Genomic DNA, 21,466 nt, shown 5'->3' with positions numbered 1-21,466 from the left:
CAGCTTAGAGAGCATAGGGCACTTCCACTCATGGGCGTATAAATCGGGAAACCTAAAAATCAACAAGACACAGGCACCCCAAAGTTTAGGGCTGCTCTGTTTCCAAGAACCTCCACTTCGGTACACCTTCAATATCCCAGGAAAGCGAAAAATGGATAAAGAAGTTGTGGTACTTAGGCACAATGGAATATCACTCAGCCATGAAATCAATGTCATAAGGCTAGTAGCAGCAGGATGAGTGGATTTAGGTACGATGACTCTCAGTGAAAAAAGTCACAGAGAAAAAGACACTTATCCTAAGATATCACTGAGAGAGGGAATGTCAAAATCGCTACACTTGAACTGAATTACAAAACAGAACAGAGTCACACATTTAGAAAACACACTATGGCTGCTTAACGGGAAAGGTGAGGTGGGGTGATGCATAAAACAAGGGTTTGAAATTAGCTCAGATCCCGTTCCACAAGCCAAATATGTAATAGACAAGACCTACTCCCTGCTCAGTGAACTGGACTCAACAGCCCCTATTCACCGCCCAAGAATACATCTGACTAGTAAGAGTCTTAAAACCTATGTATTGATCTCTCTCTGGAAGTGAATCAAGAGGGTGTAAAGCGGCATAAACACAGCAGTGAAAAGCAGCTAAACCCCATTATAAAAATAGATTACTTAAAAAAAAACCCCATAAAACAAAGACAGTGAAAGAGAGAGAAATTCTTACAAAATCCGTTCAGGGGCTCTGATGCAACCTGGATTGACCATATCTAGACCCACAGCTGGATGAGACATGAGGCTGGACACTCTTGGGGCTGAGAGGATTGGTGGGCTTGGGTGAGCAAACGCAGACCCTTTAAAGTCATACTGCGTGGTACCCATGCCGTGGGTCCCAAATCTCCAGGTTCAAGGGCATCTTCCTACATCGAAAACATGCATGGGAAACCCAGAAGATGGTACGCCGTGTGATCGGGAAAGGTTTCTCAAACGCACCTCACCTCTCCTCTCCTTCTGCTCGGGTTCGCCATTCCAGCCGCTGGACTAACAATCTCCCTACTTGGAGAATCAGCACCTTTAACCTCCTGTTTCGTAAAGGTCGCAATTTGGCCTGAGGATGAACGGGAAGAGGGGGAACCAGTGAGAGACCAGCTCTAGGTGTTGGGACAGGCACAGGTCACTCTATTTTCCCATCAGGAAGAAGAATGAACCACAGGCTCAGCCTGCCCCCCGGAACCAGAATACGGCCCGAAGCAATCCTGCGCTTTGGCGGCCAGCTCCCAAAAAAGCGAGTTGACAAATGGAGCTCAGGGGCACTGCAACTCACAAACCTGCAGAGTTATAAATGATAACTCTCGTCCACAAATATATTGAGGGAAGGCAACGAGGAGGATTGGAAAGCAAGGCAGAATTGCAGGAAACAGGTTTCAGGAGGCAGACTCGACTCGCCTTGAAAGCACATGAAAAGCGGCAAAGCGTTGACAATGATGCCCTTGGCCAAAAAGGGCGTATGCGTTTTTCCCTGAATATATTCAGGGAAAAACGCATACGCCCTTTTTGGCCAACCAGGCAAGCCGGAAAGGCAAATCAGCGCTACAAAGAAGGCTCGCTTGCCATCGGTCAAAAGGGCCATGCTGAAAAACGTGTAAAAACCAGAAATGCAGGACAGGCCATGGAGACATGGGAGCCTTGCTACGCTGATGGGCGGGCTGTAAATTGCCAACAGCCACTCTGGAGAAGTGTACGGTGTGTCCTGAAACATGTAATAAGCACAGCTTAGAGAGCATAGGGCACTTCCACTCATGGGCGTATAAATCGGGAAACCTAAAAATCAACAAGACACAGGCACCCCAAAGTTTAGGGCTGCTCTGTTTCCAAGAACCTCCACTTCGGTACACCTTCAATATCCCAGGAAAGCGAAAAATGGATAAAGAAGTTGTGGTACTTAGGCACAATGGAATATCACTCAGCCATGAAATCAATGTCATAAGGCTAGTAGCAGCAGGATGAGTGGATTTAGGTACGATGACTCTCAGTGAAAAAAGTCACAGAGAAAAAGACACTTATCCTAAGATATCACTGAGAGAGGGAATGTCAAAATCGCTACACTTGAACTGAATTACAAAACAGAACAGAGTCACACATTTAGAAAACACACTATGGCTGCTTAACGGGAAAGGTGAGGTGGGGTGATGCATAAAACAAGGGTTTGAAATTAGCTCAGATACCGTTCCACAAGCCAAATATGTAATAGACAAGACCTACTCCCTGCTCAGTGAACTGGACTCAACAGCCCCTATTCACCGCCCAAGAATACATCTGACTAGTAAGAGTCTTAAAACCTATGTATTGATCTCTCTCTGGAAGTGAATCAAGAGGGTGTAAAGCGGCATAAACACAGCAGTGAAAAGCAGCTAAACCCCATTATAAAAATAGATTACTTAAAAAAAAACCCCATAAAACAAAGACAGTGAAAGAGAGAGAAATTCTTACAAAATCCGTTCAGGGGCTCTGATGCAACCTGGATTGACCATATCTAGACCCACAGCTGGATGAGACATAAGGCTGGACACTCTTGGGGCTGAGAGGATTGGTGGGCTTGGGTGAGCAAACGCAGACCCTTTAAAGTCATACTGCGTGGTACCCATGCCGTGGGTCCCAAATCTCCAGGTTCAAGGGCATCTTCCTACATCGAAAACATGCATGGGAAACCCAGAAGATGGTACGCCGTGTGATCGGGAAAGGTTTCTCAAACGCACCTCACCTCTCCTTTCCTTCTGCTCGGGTTCGCCATTCCAGCCGCTGGACTAACAATCTCCCTACTTGGAGAATCAGCACCTTTAACCTCCTGTTTCGTAAAGGTCGCAATTTGGCCTGAGGATGAACGGGAAGAGGGGGAACCAGTGAGAGACCAGCTCTAGGTGTTGGGACAGGCACAGGTCACTCTATTTTCCCATCAGGAAGAAGAATGAACCACAGGCTCAGCCTGCCCCCCGGAACCAGAATACGGCCTGAAGCAATCCTGCGCTTTGGCGGCCAGCTCCCAAAAAAGCGAGTTGACAAATGGAGCTCAGGGGCACTGCAACTCACAAACCTGCAGAGTTATAAATGATAACTCTCGTCCACAAATATATTGAGGGAAGGCAACGAGGAGGATTGGAAAGCAAGGCAGAATTGCAGGAAACAGGTTTCAGGAGGCAGACTCGACTCGCCTTGAAAGCACATGAAAAGCGGCAAAGCGTTGACAATGATGCCCTTGGCCAAAAAGGGCGTATGCGTTTTTCCCTGAATATATTCAGGGAAAAACGCATACGCCCTTTTTGGCCAACCAGGCAAGCCGGAAAGGCAAATCAGCGCTACAAAGAAGGCTCGCTTGCCATCGGTCAAAAGGGCCATGCTGAAAAACGTGTAAAAACCAGAAATGCAGGACAGGCCATGGAGACATGGGAGCCTTGCTACGCTGATGGGCGGGCTGTAAATTGCCAACAGCCACTCTGGAGAAGTGTACGGTGTGTCCTGAAACATGTAATAAGCACAGCTTAGAGAGCATAGGGCACTTCCACTCATGGGCGTATAAATCGGGAAACCTAAAAATCAACAAGACACAGGCACCCCAAAGTTTAGGGCTGCTCTGTTTCCAAGAACCTCCACTTCGGTACACCTTCAATATCCCAGGAAAGCGAAAAATGGATAAAGAAGTTGTGGTACTTAGGCACAATGGAATATCACTCAGCCATGAAATCAATGTCATAAGGCTAGTAGCAGCAGGATGAGTGGATTTAGGTACGATGACTCTCAGTGAAAAAAGTCACAGAGAAAAAGACACTTATCCTAAGATATCACTGAGAGAGGGAATGTCAAAATCGCTACACTTGAACTGAATTACAAAACAGAACAGAGTCACACATTTAGAAAACACACTATGGCTGCTTAACGGGAAAGGTGAGGTGGGGTGATGCATAAAACAAGGGTTTGAAATTAGCTCAGATACCGTTCCACAAGCCAAATATGTAATAGACAAGACCTACTCCCTGCTCAGTGAACTGGACTCAACAGCCCCTATTCACCGCCCAAGAATACATCTGACTAGTAAGAGTCTTAAAACCTATGTATTGATCTCTCTCTGGAAGTGAATCAAGAGGGTGTAAAGCGGCATAAACACAGCAGTGAAAAGCAGCTAAACCCCATTATAAAAATAGATTACTTAAAAAAAAACCCCATAAAACAAAAACAGTGAAAGAGAGAGAAATTCTTACAAAATCCGTTCAGGGGCTCTGATGCAACCTGGATTGACCATATCTAGACCCACAGCTGGATGAGACATAAGGCTGGACACTCTTGGGGCTGAGAGGATTGGTGGGCTTGGGTGAGCAAACGCAGACCCTTTAAAGTCATACTGCGTGGTACCCATGCCGTGGGTCCCAAATCTCCAGGTTCAAGGGCATCTTCCTACATCGAAAACATGCATGGGAAACCCAGAAGATGGTACGCCGTGTGATCGGGAAAGGTTTCTCAAACGCACCTCACCTCTCCTCTCCTTCTGCTCGGGTTCGCCATTCCAGCCGCTGGACTAACAATCTCCCTACTTGGAGAATCAGCACCTTTAACCTCCTGTTTCGTAAAGGTCGCAATTTGGCCTGAGGATGAACGGGAAGAGGGGGAACCAGTGAGAGACCAGCTCTAGGTGTTGGGACAGGCACAGGTCACTCTATTTTCCCATCAGGAAGAAGAATGAACCACAGGCTCAGCCTGCCCCCCGGAACCAGAATACGGCCCGAAGCAATCCTGCGCTTTGGCGGCCAGCTCCCAAAAAAGCGAGTTGACAAATGGAGCTCAGGGGCACTGCAACTCACAAACCTGCAGAGTTATAAATGATAACTCTCGTCCACAAATATATTGAGGGAAGGCAACGAGGAGGATTGGAAAGCAAGGCAGAATTGCAGGAAACAGGTTTCAGGAGGCAGACTCGACTCGCCTTGAAAGCACATGAAAAGCGGCAAAGCGTTGACAATGATGCCCTTGGCCAAAAAGGGCGTATGCGTTTTTCCCTGAATATATTCAGGGAAAAACGCATACGCCCTTTTTGGCCAACCAGGCAAGCCGGAAAGGCAAATCAGCGCTACAAAGAAGGCTCGCTTGCCATCGGTCAAAAGGGCCATGCTGAAAAACGTGTAAAAACCAGAAATGCAGGACAGGCCATGGAGACATGGGAGCCTTGCTACGCTGATGGGCGGGCTGTAAATTGCCAACAGCCACTCTGGAGAAGTGTACGGTGTGTCCTGAAACATGTAATAAGCACAGCTTAGAGAGCATAGGGCACTTCCACTCATGGGCGTATAAATCGGGAAACCTAAAAATCAACAAGACACAGGCACCCCAAAGTTTAGGGCTGCTCTGTTTCCAAGAACCTCCACTTCGGTACACCTTCAATATCCCAGGAAAGCGAAAAATGGATAAAGAAGTTGTGGTACTTAGGCACAATGGAATATCACTCAGCCATGAAATCAATGTCATAAGGCTAGTAGCAGCAGGATGAGTGGATTTAGGTACGATGACTCTCAGTGAAAAAAGTCACAGAGAAAAAGACACTTATCCTAAGATATCACTGAGAGAGGGAATGTCAAAATCGCTACACTTGAACTGAATTACAAAACAGAACAGAGTCACACATTTAGAAAACACACTATGGCTGCTTAACGGGAAAGGTGAGGTGGGGTGATGCATAAAACAAGGGTTTGAAATTAGCTCAGATACCGTTCCACAAGCCAAATATGTAATAGACAAGACCTACTCCCTGCTCAGTGAACTGGACTCAACAGCCCCTATTCACCGCCCAAGAATACATCTGACTAGTAAGAGTCTTAAAACCTATGTATTGATCTCTCTCTGGAAGTGAATCAAGAGGGTGTAAAGCGGCATAAACACAGCAGTGAAAAGCAGCTAAACCCCATTATAAAAATAGATTACTTAAAAAAAAACCCCATAAAACAAAAACAGTGAAAGAGAGAGAAATTCTTACAAAATCCGTTCAGGGGCTCTGATGCAACCTGGATTGACCATATCTAGACCCACAGCTGGATGAGACATAAGGCTGGACACTCTTGGGGCTGAGAGGATTGGTGGGCTTGGGTGAGCAAACGCAGACCCTTTAAAGTCATACTGCGTGGTACCCATGCCGTGGGTCCCAAATCTCCAGGTTCAAGGGCATCTTCCTACATCGAAAACATGCATGGGAAACCCAGAAGATGGTACGCCGTGTGATCGGGAAAGGTTTCTCAAACGCACCTCACCTCTCCTCTCCTTCTGCTCGGGTTCGCCATTCCAGCCGCTGGACTAACAATCTCCCTACTTGGAGAATCAGCACCTTTAACCTCCTGTTTCGTAAAGGTCGCAATTTGGCCTGAGGATGAACGGGAAGAGGGGGAACCAGTGAGAGACCAGCTCTAGGTGTTGGGACAGGCACAGGTCACTCTATTTTCCCATCAGGAAGAAGAATGAACCACAGGCTCAGCCTGCCCCCCGGAACCAGAATACGGCCCGAAGCAATCCTGCGCTTTGGCGGCCAGCTCCCAAAAAAGCGAGTTGACAAATGGAGCTCAGGGGCACTGCAACTCACAAACCTGCAGAGTTATAAATGATAACTCTCGTCCACAAATATATTGAGGGAAGGCAACGAGGAGGATTGGAAAGCAAGGCAGAATTGCAGGAAACAGGTTTCAGGAGGCAGACTCGACTCGCCTTGAAAGCACATGAAAAGCGGCAAAGCGTTGACAATGATGCCCTTGGCCAAAAAGGGCGTATGCGTTTTTCCCTGAATATATTCAGGGAAAAACGCATACGCCCTTTTTGGCCAACCAGGCAAGCCGGAAAGGCAAATCAGCGCTACAAAGAAGGCTCGCTTGCCATCGGTCAAAAGGGCCATGCTGAAAAACGTGTAAAAACCAGAAATGCAGGACAGGCCATGGAGACATGGGAGCCTTGCTACGCTGATGGGCGGGCTGTAAATTGCCAACAGCCACTCTGGAGAAGTGTACGGTGTGTCCTGAAACATGTAATAAGCACAGCTTAGAGAGCATAGGGCACTTCCACTCATGGGCGTATAAATCGGGAAACCTAAAAATCAACAAGACACAGGCACCCCAAAGTTTAGGGCTGCTCTGTTTCCAAGAACCTCCACTTCGGTACACCTTCAATATCCCAGGAAAGCGAAAAATGGATAAAGAAGTTGTGGTACTTAGGCACAATGGAATATCACTCAGCCATGAAATCAATGTCATAAGGCTAGTAGCAGCAGGATGAGTGGATTTAGGTACGATGACTCTCAGTGAAAAAAGTCACAGAGAAAAAGACACTTATCCTAAGATATCACTGAGAGAGGGAATGTCAAAATCGCTACACTTGAACTGAATTACAAAACAGAACAGAGTCACACATTTAGAAAACACACTATGGCTGCTTAACGGGAAAGGTGAGGTGGGGTGATGCATAAAACAAGGGTTTGAAATTAGCTCAGATACCGTTCCACAAGCCAAATATGTAATAGACAAGACCTACTCCCTGCTCAGTGAACTGGACTCAACAGCCCCTATTCACCGCCCAAGAATACATCTGACTAGTAAGAGTCTTAAAACCTATGTATTGATCTCTCTCTGGAAGTGAATCAAGAGGGTGTAAAGCGGCATAAACACAGCAGTGAAAAGCAGCTAAACCCCATTATAAAAATAGATTACTTAAAAAAAAACCCCATAAAACAAAGACAGTGAAAGAGAGAGAAATTCTTACAAAATCCGTTCAGGGGCTCTGATGCAACCTGGATTGACCATATCTAGACCCACAGCTGGATGAGACATAAGGCTGGACACTCTTGGGGCTGAGAGGATTGGTGGGCTTGGGTGAGCAAACACAGACCCTTTAAAGTCATACTGCGTGGTACCCATGCCGTGGGTCCCAAATCTCCAGGTTCAAGGGCATCTTCCTACATCGAAAACATGCATGGGAAACCCAGAAGATGGTACGCCGTGTGATCGGGAAAGGTTTCTCAAACGCACCTCATCTCTCCTCTCCTTCTGCTCGGGTTCGCCATTCCAGCCGCTCGACTAACAATCTCCCTACTTGGAGAATCAGCACCTTTAACCTCCTGTTTCGTAAAGGTCGCAATTTGGCCTGAGGATGAACGGGAAGAGGGGGAACCAGTGAGAGACCAGCTCTAGGTGTTGGGACAGGCACAGGTCACTCTATTTTCCCATCAGGAAGAAGAATGAACCACAGGCTCAGCCTGCCCCCCGGAACCAGAATACGGCCTGAAGCAATCCTGCGCTTTGGCGGCCAGCTCCCAAAAAAGCCAGTTGACAAATGGAGCTCAGGGGCACTGCAACTCACAAACCTGCAGAGTTATAAATGATAACTCTCGTCCACAAATATATTGAGGGAAGGCAACGAGGAGGATTGGAAAGCAAGGCAGAATTGCAGGAAACAGGTTTCAGGAGGCAGACTCGACTCGCCTTGAAAGCACATGAAAAGCGGCAAAGCGTTGACAATGATGCCCTTGGCCAAAAAGGGCGTATGCGTTTTTCCCTGAATATATTCAGGGAAAAACGCATACGCCCTTTTTGGCCAACCAGGCAAGCCGGAAAGGCAAATCAGCGCTACAAAGAAGGCTCGCTTGCCATCGGTTAAAAGGGCCATGCTGAAAAACGTGTAAAAACCAGAAATGCAGGACAGGCCATGGAGACATGGGAGCCTTGCTACGCTGATGGGCGGGCTGTAAATTGCCAACAGCCACTCTGGAGAAGTGTACGGTGTGTCCTGAAACATGTAATAAGCACAGCTTAGAGAGCATAGGGCACTTCCACTCATGGGCGTATAAATCGGGAAACCTAAAAATCAACAAGACACAGGCACCCCAAAGTTTAGGGCTGCTCTGTTTCCAAGAACCTCCACTTCGGTACACCTTCAATATCCCAGGAAAGCGAAAAATGGATAAAGAAGTTGTGGTACTTAGGCACAATGGAATATCACTCAGCCATGAAATCAATGTCATAAGGCTAGTAGCAGCAGGATGAGTGGATTTAGGTACGATGACTCTCAGTGAAAAAAGTCACAGAGAAAAAGACACTTATCCTAAGATATCACTGAGAGAGGGAATGTCAAAATCGCTACACTTGAACTGAATTACAAAACAGAACAGAGTCACACATTTAGAAAACACACTATGGCTGCTTAACGGGAAAGGTGAGGTGGGGTGATGCATAAAACAAGGGTTTGAAATTAGCTCAGATACCGTTCCACAAGCCAAATATGTAATAGACAAGACCTACTCCCTGCTCAGTGAACTGGACTCAACAGCCCCTATTCACCGCCCAAGAATACATCTGACTAGTAAGAGTCTTAAAACCTATGTATTGATCTCTCTCTGGAAGTGAATCAAGAGGGTGTAAAGCGGCATAAACACAGCAGTGAAAAGCAGCTAAACCCCATTATAAAAATAGATTACTTAAAAAAAAACCCCATAAAACAAAGACAGTGAAAGAGAGAGAAATTCTTACAAAATCCGTTCAGGGGCTCTGATGCAACCTGGATTGACCATATCTAGACCCACAGCTGGATGAGACATAAGGCTGGACACTCTTGGGGCTGAGAGGATTGGTGGGCTTGGGTGAGCAAACGCAGACCCTTTAAAGTCATACTGCGTGGTACCCATGCCGTGGGTCCCAAATCTCCAGGTTCAAGGGCATCTTCCTACATCGAAAACATGCATGGGAAACCCAGAAGATGGTACGCCGTGTGATCGGGAAAGGTTTCTCAAACGCACCTCATCTCTCCTCTCCTTCTGCTCGGGTTCGCCATTCCAGCCGCTCGACTAACAATCTCCCTACTTGGAGAATCAGCACCTTTAACCTCCTGTTTCGTAAAGGTCGCAATTTGGCCTGAGGATGAACGGGAAGAGGGGGAACCAGTGAGAGACCAGCTCTAGGTGTTGGGACAGGCACAGGTCACTCTATTTTCCCATCAGGAAGAAGAATGAACCACAGGCTCAGCCTGCCCCCCGGAACCAGAATACGGCCTGAAGCAATCCTGCGCTTTGGCGGCCAGCTCCCAAAAAAGCGAGTTGACAAATGGAGCTCAGGGGCACTGCAACTCACAAACCTGCAGAGTTATAAATGATAACTCTCGTCCACAAATATATTGAGGGAAGGCAACGAGGAGGATTGGAAAGCAAGGCAGAATTGCAGGAAACAGGTTTCAGGAGGCAGACTCGACTCGCCTTGAAAGCACATGAAAAGCGGCAAAGCGTTGACAATGATGCCCTTGGCCAAAAAGGGCGTATGCGTTTTTCCCTGAATATATTCAGGGAAAAACGCATACGCCCTTTTTGGCCAACCAGGCAAGCCGGAAAGGCAAATCAGCGCTACAAAGAAGTCTCGCTTGCCATCGGTCAAAAGGGCCATGCTGAAAAAAGTGTAAAAACCAGAAATGCAGGACAGGCCATGGAGACATGGGAGCCTTGCTACGCTGATGGGCGGGCTGTAAATTGCCAACAGCCACTCTGGAGAAGTGTACGGTGTGTCCTGAAACATGTAATAAGCACAGCTTAGAGAGCATAGGGCACTTCCACTCATGGGCGTATAAATCGGGAAACCTAAAAATCAACAAGACACAGGCACCCCAAAGTTTAGGGCTGCTCTGTTTCCAAGAACCTCCACTTCGGTACACCTTCAATATCCCAGGAAAGCGAAAAATGGATAAAGAAGTTGTGGTACTTAGGCACAATGGAATATCACTCAGCCATGAAATCAATGTCATAAGGCTAGTAGCAGCAGGATGAGTGGATTTAGGTACGATGACTCTCAGTGAAATAAGTCACAGAGAAAAAGACACTTATCCTAAGATATCACTGAGAGAGGGAATGTCAAAATCGCTACACTTGAACTGAATTACAAAACAGAACAGAGTCACACATTTAGAAAACACACTATGGCTGCTTAACGGGAAAGGTGAGGTGGGGTGATGCATAAAACAAGGGTTTGAAATTAGCTCAGATCCCGTTCCACAAGCCAAATATGTAATAGACAAGACCTACTCCCTGCTCAGTGAACTGGACTCAACAGCCCCTATTCACCGCCCAAGAATATATCTGACTAGTAAGAGTCTTAAAACCTATGTATTGATCTCTCTCTGGAAGTGAATCAAGAGGGTGTAAAGCGGCATAAACACAGCAGTGGAAAGCAGCTAAACCCCATTATAAAAATAGATTACTTAAAAAAAACCCCATAAAACAAAGACAGTGAAAGAGAGAGAAATTCTTACAAAGTCCGTTCAGGGGCTCTGATGCAACCTGGATTGACCATATCTAGACCCACAGCTGGATGAGACATGAGGCTGGACACTCTTGGGGCTGAGAAGATTGGTGAGCTTGGGTGAGCAAACGCAGACCCTTTAAAGTCATACTGCGTGGTACCCATGCCGTGGGTCCCAAATCTCCAGGTTCAAGGGCATCTTCCGACATCGAAAACATGCATGGGAAACCCAGAAGATGGTACGCCGTGTGATCGGGAAAGGTTTCTCAAACGCACCTCATCTCTCCTCTCCTTGTGCTCGGGTTCGCCATTCCAGCCGCTGGACTAACAATCTCCCTACTTGGAGAATCAGCACCTTTAACCTCCTGTTTCGTAAAGGTCGCAATTTGGCCTGAGGATGAACGGGAAGAGGGGGAACCAGTGAGAGACCAGCTCTAGGTGTTGGGACAGGCACAGGTCACTCTATTTTCCCATCAGGAAGAAGAATGAACCACAGGCTCAGCCTGCCCCCCGGAACCAGAATACGGCCTGAAGCAATCCTGCGCTTTGGCGGCCAGCTCCCAAAAAAGCGAGTTGACAAATGGAGCTCAGGGGCACTGCAACTCACAAACCTGCAGAGTTATAAATGATAACTCTCGTCCACAAATATATTGAGGGAAGGCAACGAGGAGGATTGGAAAGCAAGGCAGAATTGCAGGAAACAGGTTTCAGGAGGCAGACTCGACTCGCCTTGAAAGCACATGAAAAGCGGCAAAGCGTTGACAATGATGCCCTTGGCCAAAAAGGGCGTATGCGTTTTTCCCTGAATATATTCAGGGAAAAACGCATACGCCCTTTTTGGCCAACCAGGCAAGCCGGAAAGGCAAATCAGCGCTACAAAGAAGGCTCGCTTGCCATCGGTCAAAAGGGCCATGCTGAAAAACGTGTAAAAACCAGAAATGCAGGACAGGCCATGGAGACATGGGAGCCTTGCTACGCTGATGGGCGGGCTGTAAATTGCCAACAGCCACTCTGGAGAAGTGTACGGTGTGTCCTGAAACATGTAATAAGCACAGCTTAGAGAGCATAGGGCACTTCCACTCATGGGCGTATAAATCGGGAAACCTAAAAATCAACAAGACACAGGCACCCCAAAGTTTAGGGCTGCTCTGTTTCCAAGAACCTCCACTTCGGTACACCTTCAATATCCCAGGAAAGCGAAAAATGGATAAAGAAGTTGTGGTACTTAGGCACAATGGAATATCACTCAGCCATGAAATCAATGTCATAAGGCTAGTAGCAGCAGGATGAGTGGATTTAGGTACGATGACTCTCAGTGAAAAAAGTCACAAAGAAAAAGACACTTATCCTAAGATATCACTGAGAGAGGGAATGTCAAAATCGCTACACTTGAACTGAATTACAAAACAGAACAGAGTCACACATTTAGAAAACACACTATGGCTGCTTAACGGGAAAGGTGAGGTGGGGTGATGCATAAAACAAGGGTTTGAAATTAGCTCAGATACCGTTCCACAAGCCAAATATGTAATAGACAAGACCTACTCCCTGCTCAGTGAACTGGACTCAACAGCCCCTATTCACCGCCCAAGAATACATCTGACTAGTAAGAGTCTTAAAACCTATGTATTGATCTCTCTCTGGAAGTGAATCAAGAGGGTGTAAAGCGGCATAAACACAGCAGTGAAAAGCAGCTAAACCCCATTATAAAAATAGATTACTTAAAAAAAAACCCCATAAAACAAAGACAGTGAAAGAGAGAGAAATTCTTACAAAATCCGTTCAGGGGCTCTGATGCAACCTGGATTGACCATATCTAGACCCACAGCTGGATGAGACATAAGGCTGGACACTCTTGGGGCTGAGAGGATTGGTGGGCTTGGGTGAGCAAACGCAGACCCTTTAAAGTCATACTGCGTGGTACCCATGCCGTGGGTCCCAAATCTCCAGGTTCAAGGGCATCTTCCTACATCGAAAACATGCATGGGAAACCCAGAAGATGGTACGCCGTGTGATCGGGAAAGGTTTCTCAAACGCACCTCATCTCTCCTCTCCTTCTGCTCGGGTTCGCCATTCCAGCCGCTCGACTAACAATCTCCCTACTTGGAGAATCAGCACCTTTAACCTCCTGTTTCGTAAAGGTCGCAATTTGGCCTGAGGATGAACGGGAAGAGGGGGAACCAGTGAGAGACCAGCTCTAGGTGTTGGGACAGGCACAGGTCACTCTATTTTCCCATCAGGAAGAAGAATGAACCACAGGCTCAGCCTGCCCCCCGGAACCAGAATACGGCCTGAAGCAATCCTGCGCTTTGGCGGCCAGCTCCCAAAAAAGCGAGTTGACAAATGGAGCTCAGGGGCACTGCAACTCACAAACCTGCAGAGTTATAAATGATAACTCTCGTCCACAAATATATTGAGGGAAGGCAACGAGGAGGATTGGAAAGCAAGGCAGAATTGCAGGAAACAGGTTTCAGGAGGCAGACTCGACTCGCCTTGAAAGCACATGAAAAGCGGCAAAGCGTTGACAATGATGCCCTTGGCCAAAAAGGGCGTATGCGTTTTTCCCTGAATATATTCAGGGAAAAACGCATACGCCCTTTTTGGCCAACCAGGCAAGCCGGAAAGGCAAATCAGCGCTACAAAGAAGGCTCGCTTGCCATCGGTCAAAAGGGCCATGCTGAAAAACGTGTAAAAACCAGAAATGCAGGACAGGCCATGGAGACATGGGAGCCTTGCTACGCTGATGGGCGGGCTGTAAATTGCCAACAGCCACTCTGGAGAAGTGTACGGTGTGTCCTGAAACATGTAATAAGCACAGCTTAGAGAGCATAGGGCACTTCCACTCATGGGCGTATAAATCGGGAAACCTAAAAATCAACAAGACACAGGCACCCCAAAGTTTAGGGCTGCTCTGTTTCCAAGAACCTCCACTTCGGTACACCTTCAATATCCCAGGAAAGCGAAAAATGGATAAAGAAGTTGTGGTACTTAGGCACAATGGAATATCACTCAGCCATGAAATCAATGTCATAAGGCTAGTAGCAGCAGGATGAGTGGATTTAGGTACGATGACTCTCAGTGAAAAAAGTCACAGAGAAAAAGACACTTATCCTAAGATATCACTGAGAGAGGGAATGTCAAAATCGCTACACTTGAACTGAATTACAAAACAGAACAGAGTCACACATTTAGAAAACACACTATGGCTGCTTAACGGGAAAGGTGAGGTGGGGTGATGCATAAAACAAGGGTTTGAAATTAGCTCAGATACCGTTCCACAAGCCAAATATGTAATAGACAAGACCTACTCCCTGCTCAGTGAACTGGACTCAACAGCCCCTATTCACCGCCCAAGAATACATCTGACTAGTAAGAGTCTTAAAACCTATGTATTGATCTCTCTCTGGAAGTGAATCAAGAGGGTGTAAAGCGGCATAAACACAGCAGTGAAAAGCAGCTAAACCCCATTATAAAAATAGATTACTTAAAAAAAAACCCCATAAAACAAAGACAGTGAAAGAGAGAGAAATTCTTACAAAATCCGTTCAGGGGCTCTGATGCAACCTGGATTGACCATATCTAGACCCACAGCTGGATGAGACATAAGGCTGGACACTCTTGGGGCTGAGAGGATTGGTGGGCTTGGGTGAGCAAACGCAGACCCTTTAAAGTCATACTGCGTGGTACCCATGCCGTGGGTCCCAAATCTCCAGGTTCAAGGGCATCTTCCTACATCGAAAACATGCATGGGAAACCCAGAAGATGGTACGCCGTGTGATCGGGAAAGGTTTCTCAAACGCACCTCATCTCTCCTCTCCTTCTGCTCGGGTTCGCCATTCCAGCCGCTCGACTAACAATCTCCCTACTTGGAGAATCAGCACCTTTAACCTCCTGTTTCGTAAAGGTCGCAATTTGGCCTGAGGATGAACGGGAAGAGGGGGAACCAGTGAGAGACCAGCTCTAGGTGTTGGGACAGGCACAGGTCACTCTATTTTCCCATCAGGAAGAAGAATGAACCACAGGCTCAGCCTGCCCCCCGGAACCAGAATACGGCCTGAAGCAATCCTGCGCTTTGGCGGCCAGCTCCCAAAAAAGCGAGTTGACAAATGGAGCTCAGGGGCACTGCAACTCACAAACCTGCAGAGTTATAAATGATAACTCTCGTCCACAAATATATTGAGGGAAGGCAACGAGGAGGATTGGAAAGCAAGGCAGAATTGCAGGAAACAGGTTTCAGGAGGCAGACTCGACTCGCCTTGAAAGCACATGAAAAGCGGCAAAGCGTTGACAATGATGCCCTTGGCCAAAAAGGGCGTATGCGTTTTTCCCTGAATATATTCAGGGAAAAACGCATACGCCCTTTTTGGCCAACCAGGCAAGCCGGAAAGGCAAATCAGCGCTACAAAGAAGTCTCGCTTGCCATCGGTCAAAAGGGCCATGCTGAAAAACGTGTAAAAACCAGAAATGCAGGACAGGCCATGGAGACATGGGAGCCTTGCTACGCTGATGGGCGGGCTGTAAATTGCCAACAGCCACTCTGGAGAAGTGTACGGTGTGTCCTGAAACATGTAATAAGCACAGCTTAGAGAGCATAGGGCACTTCCACTCATGGGCGTATAAATCGGGAAACCTAAAAATCAACAAGACACAGGCACCCCAAAGTTTAGGGCTGCTCTGTTTCCAAGAACCTCCACTTCGGTACACCTTCAATATCCCAGGAAAGCGAAAAATGGATAAAGAAGTTGTGGTACTTAGGCACAATGGAATATCACTCAGCCATGAAATCAATGTCATAAGGCTAGTAGCAGCAGGATGAGTGGATTTAGGTACGATGACTCTCAGTGAAAAAAGTCACAGAGAAAAAGACACTTATCCTAAGATATCACTGAGAGAGGGAATGTCAAAATCGCTACACTTGAACTGAATTACAAAACAGAACAGAGTCACACATTTAGAAAACACACTATGGCTGCTTAACGGGAAAGGTGAGGTGGGGTGATGCATAAAACAAGGGTTTGAAATTAGCTCAGATACCGTTCCACAAGCCAAATATGTAATAGACAAGACCTACTCCCTGCTCAGTGAACTGGACTCAACAGCCCCTATTCACCGCCCAAGAATACATCTGACTAGTAAGAGTCTTAAAACCTATGTATTGATCTCTCTCTGGAAGTGAATCAAGAGGGTGTAAAGCGGCATAAACACAGCAGTGGAAAGCAGCTAAACCCCATTATAAAAATAGATTACTTAAAAAAAAACCCCATAAAACAAAGACAGTGAAAGAGAGAGAAATTCTTACAAAATCCGTTCAGGGGCTCTGATGCAACCTGGATTGACCATATCTAGACCCACAGCTGGATGAGACATAAGGCTGGACACTCTTGGGGCTGAGAGGATTGGTGGGCTTGGGTGAGCAAACGCAGACCCTTTAAAGTCATACTGCGTGGTACCCATGCCGTGGGTCCCAAATCTCCAGGTTCAAGGGCATCTTCCTACATCGAAAACATGCATGGGAAACCCAGAAGATGGTACGCCGTGTGATCGGGAAAGGTTTCTCAAACGCACCTCATCTCTCCTCTCCTTCTGCTCGGGTTCGCCATTCCAGCCGCTCGACTAACAATCTCCCTACTTGGAGAATCAGCACCTTTAACCTCCTGTTTCGTAAAGGTCGCAATTTGGCCTGAGGATGAACGGGAAGAGGGGGAACCAGTGAGAGACCAGCTCTAGGTGTTGGGACAGGCACAGGTCACTCTATTTTCCCATCAGGAAGAAGAATGAACCACAGGCTCAGCCTGCCCCCCGGAACCAGAATACGGCCTGAAGCAATCCTGCGCTTTGGCGGCCAGCTCCCAAAAAAGCGAGTTGACAAATGGAGCTCAGGGGCACTGCAACTCACAAACCTGCAGAGTTATAAATGATAACTCTCGTCCACAAATATATTGAGGGAAGGCAACGAGGAGGATTGGAAAGCAAGGCAGAATTGCAGGAAACAGGTTTCAGGAGGCAGACTCGACTCGCCTTGAAAGCACATGAAAAGCGGCAAAGCGTTGACAATGATGCCCTTGGCCAAAAAGGGCGTATGCGTTTTTCCCTGAATATATTCAGGGAAAAACGCATACGCCCTTTTTGGCCAACCAGGCAAGCCGGAAAGGCAAATCAGCGCTACAAAGAAGGCTCGCTTGCCATCGGTCAAAAGGGCCATGCTGAAAAACGTGTAAAAACCAGAAATGCAGGACAGGCCATGGAGACATGGGAGCCTTGCTACGCTGATGGGCGGGCTGTAAATTGCCAACAGCCACTCTGGAGAAGTGTACGGTGTGTCCTGAAACATGTAATAAGCACAGCTTAGAGAGCATAGGGCACTTCCACTCATGGGCGTATAAATCGGGAAACCTAAAAATCAACAAGACACAGGCACCCCAAAGTTTAGGGCTGCTCTGTTTCCAAGAACCTCCACTTCGGTACACCTTCAATATCCCAGGAAAGCGAAAAATGGATAAAGAAGTTGTGGTACTTAGGCACAATGGAATATCACTCAGCCATGAAATCAATGTCATAAGGCTAGTAGCAGCAGGATGAGTGGATTTAGGTACGATGACTCTCAGTGAAAAAAGTCACAAAGAAAAAGACACTTATCCTAAGATATCACTGAGAGAGGGAATGTCAAAATCGCTACACTTGAACTGAATTACAAAACAGAACAGAGTCACACATTTAGAAAACACACTATGGCTGCTTAACGGGAAAGGTGAGGTGGGGTGATGCATAAAACAAGGGTTTGAAATTAGCTCAGATACCGTTCCACAAGCCAAATATGTAATAGACAAGACCTACTCCCTGCTCAGTGAACTGGACTCAACAGCCCCTATTCACCGCCCAAGAATACATCTGACTAGTAAGAGTCTTAAAACCTATGTATTGATCTCTCTCTGGAAGTGAATCAAGAGGGTGTAAAGCGGCATAAACACAGCAGTGAAAAGCAGCTAAACCCCATTATAAAAATAGATTACTTAAAAAAAAACCCCATAAAACAAAGACAGTGAAAGAGAGAGAAATTCTTACAAAATCCGTTCAGGGGCTCTGATGCAACCTGGATTGACCATATCTAGACCCACAGCTGGATGAGACATAAGGCTGGACACTCTTGGGGCTGAGAGGATTGGTGGGCTTGGGTGAGCAAACGCAGACCCTTTAAAGTCATACTGCGTGGTACCCATGCCGTGGGTCCCAAATCTCCAGGTTCAAGGGCATCTTCCTACATCGAAAACATGCATGGGAAACCCAGAAGATGGTACGCCGTGTGATCGGGAAAGGTTTCTCAAACGCACCTCATCTCTCCTCTCCTTCTGCTCGGGTTCGCCATTCCAGCCGCTCGACTAACAATCTCCCTACTTGGAGAATCAGCACCTTTAACCTCCTGTTTCGTAAAGGTCGCAATTTGGCCTGAGGATGAACGGGAAGAGGGGGAACCAGTGAGAGACCAGCTCTAGGTGTTGGGACAGGCACAGGTCACTCTATTTTCCCATCAGGAAGAAGAATGAACCACAGGCTCAGCCTGCCCCCCGGAACCAGAATACGGCCTGAAGCAATCCTGCGCTTTGGCGGCCAGCTCCCAAAAAAGCGAGTTGACAAATGGAGCTCAGGGGCACTGCAACTCACAAACCTGCAGAGTTATAAATGATAACTCTCGTCCACAAATATATTGAGGGAAGGCAACGAGGAGGATTGGAAAGCAAGGCAGAATTGCAGGAAACAGGTTTCAGGAGGCAGACTCGACTCGCCTTGAAAGCACATGAAAAGCGGCAAAGCGTTGACAATGATGCCCTTGGCCAAAAAGGGCGTATGCGTTTTTCCCTGAATATATTCAGGGAAAAACGCATACGCCCTTTTTGGCCAACCAGGCAAGCCGGAAAGGCAAATCAGCGCTACAAAGAAGGCTCGCTTGCCATCGGTCAAAAGGGCCATGCTGAAAAACGTGTAAAAACCAGAAATGCAGGACAGGCCATGGAGACATGGGAGCCTTGCTACGCTGATGGGCGGGCTGTAAATTGCCAACAGCCACTCTGGAGAAGTGTACGGTGTGTCCTGAAACATGTAATAAGCACAGCTTAGAGAGCATAGGGCACTTCCACTCATGGGCGTATAAATCGGGAAACCTAAAAATCAACAAGACACAGGCACCCCAAAGTTTAGGGCTGCTCTGTTTCCAAGAACCTCCACTTCGGTACACCTTCAATATCCCAGGAAAGCGAAAAATGGATAAAGAAGTTGTGGTACTTAGGCACAATGGAATATCACTCAGCCATGAAATCAATGTCATAAGGCTAGTAGCAGCAGGATGAGTGGATTTAGGTACGATGACTCTCAGTGAAAAAAGTCACAGAGAAAAAGACACTTATCCTAAGATATCACTGAGAGAGGGAATGTCAAAATCGCTACACTTGAACTGAATTACAAAACAGAACAGAGTCACACATTTAGAAAACACACTATGGCTGCTTAACGGGAAAGGTGAGGTGGGGTGATGCATAAAACAAGGGTTTGAAATTAGCTCAGATCCCGTTCCACAAGCCAAATATGTAATAGACAAGACCTACTCCCTGCTCAGTGAACTGGACTCAACAGCCCCTATTCACCGCCCAAGAATACATCTGACTAGTAAGAGTCTTAAAACCTATGTATTGATCTCTCTCTGGAAGTGAATCAAGAGGGTGTAAAGCGGCATAAACACAGCAGTGGAAAGCAGCTAAACCCCATTATAAAAATAGATTACTTAAAAAAAACCCCATAAAACAAAGACAGTGAAAGAGAGAGAAATTCTTACAAAGTCCGTTCAGGGGCTCTGATGCAACCTGGATTGACCATATCTAGACCCACAGCTGGATGAGACATGAGGCTGGACACTCTTGGGGCTGAGAAGATTGGTGAGCTTGGGTGAGCAAACGCAGACCCTTTAAAGTCATACTGCGTGGTACCCATGCCGTGGGTCCCAAATCTCCAGGTTCAAGGGCATCTTCCGACATCGAAAACATGCATGGGAAACCCAGAAGATGGTACGCCGTGTGATCGGGAAAGGTTTCTCAAACGCACCTCATCTCTCCTCTCCTTGTGCTCGGGTTCGCCATTCCAGCCGCTGGACTAACAATCTCCCTACTTGGAGAATCAGCACCTTTAACCTCCTGTTTCGTAAAGGTCGCAATTTGGCCTGAGGATGAACGGGAAGAGGGGGAACCAGTGAGAGACCAGCTCTAGGTGTTGGGACAGGCACAGGTCACTCTATTTTCCCATCAGGAAGAAGAATGAACCACAGGCTCAGCCTGCCCCCCGGAACCAGAATACGGCCTGAAGCAATCCTGCGCTTTGGCGGCCAGCTCCCAAAAAAGCGAGTTGACAAATGGAGCTCAGGGGCACTGCAACTCACAAACCTGCAGAGTTATAAATGATAACTCTCGTCCACAAATATATTGAGGGAAGGCAACGAGGAGGATTGGAAAGCAAGGCAGAATTGCAGGAAACAGGTTTCAGGAGGCAGACTCGACTCGCCTTGAAAGCACATGAAAAGCGGCAAAGCGTTGACAATGATGCCCTTGGCCAAAAAGGGCGTATGCGTTTTTCCCTGAATATATTCAGGGAAAAACGCATACGCCCTTTTTGGCCAACCAGGCAAGCCGGAAAGGCAAATCAGCGCTACAAAGAAGGCTCGCTTGCCATCGGTCAAAAGGGCCATGCTGAAAAACGTGTAAAAACCAGAAATGCAGGACAGGCCATGGAGACATGGGAGCCTTGCTACGCTGATGGGCGGGCTGTAAATTGCCAACAGCCACTCTGGAGAAGTGTACGGTGTGTCCTGAAACATGTAATAAGCACAGCTTAGAGAGCATAGGGCACTTCCACTCATGGGCGTATAAATCGGGAAACCTAAAAATCAACAAGACACAGGCACCCCAAAGTTTAGGGCTGCTCTGTTTCCAAGAACCTCCACTTCGGTACACCTTCAATATCCCAGGAAAGCGAAAAATGGATAAAGAAGTTGTGGTACTTAGGCACAATGGAATATCACTCAGCCATGAAATCAATGTCATAAGGCTAGTAGCAGCAGGATGAGTGGATTTAGGTACGATGACTCTCAGTGAAAAAAGTCACAAAGAAAAAGACACTTATCCTAAGATATCACTGAG

The sequence above is a fragment of the Eubalaena glacialis genome, chromosome 7, assembly GCF_028564815.1.
Source record: "Eubalaena glacialis isolate mEubGla1 chromosome 7, mEubGla1.1.hap2.+ XY, whole genome shotgun sequence".
Lineage (NCBI taxonomy): Eukaryota > Metazoa > Chordata > Mammalia > Artiodactyla > Balaenidae > Eubalaena > Eubalaena glacialis.
The sequence above is the reverse complement of the archived record's forward strand: the minus strand, read 5'-3'. Positions refer to the sequence as shown.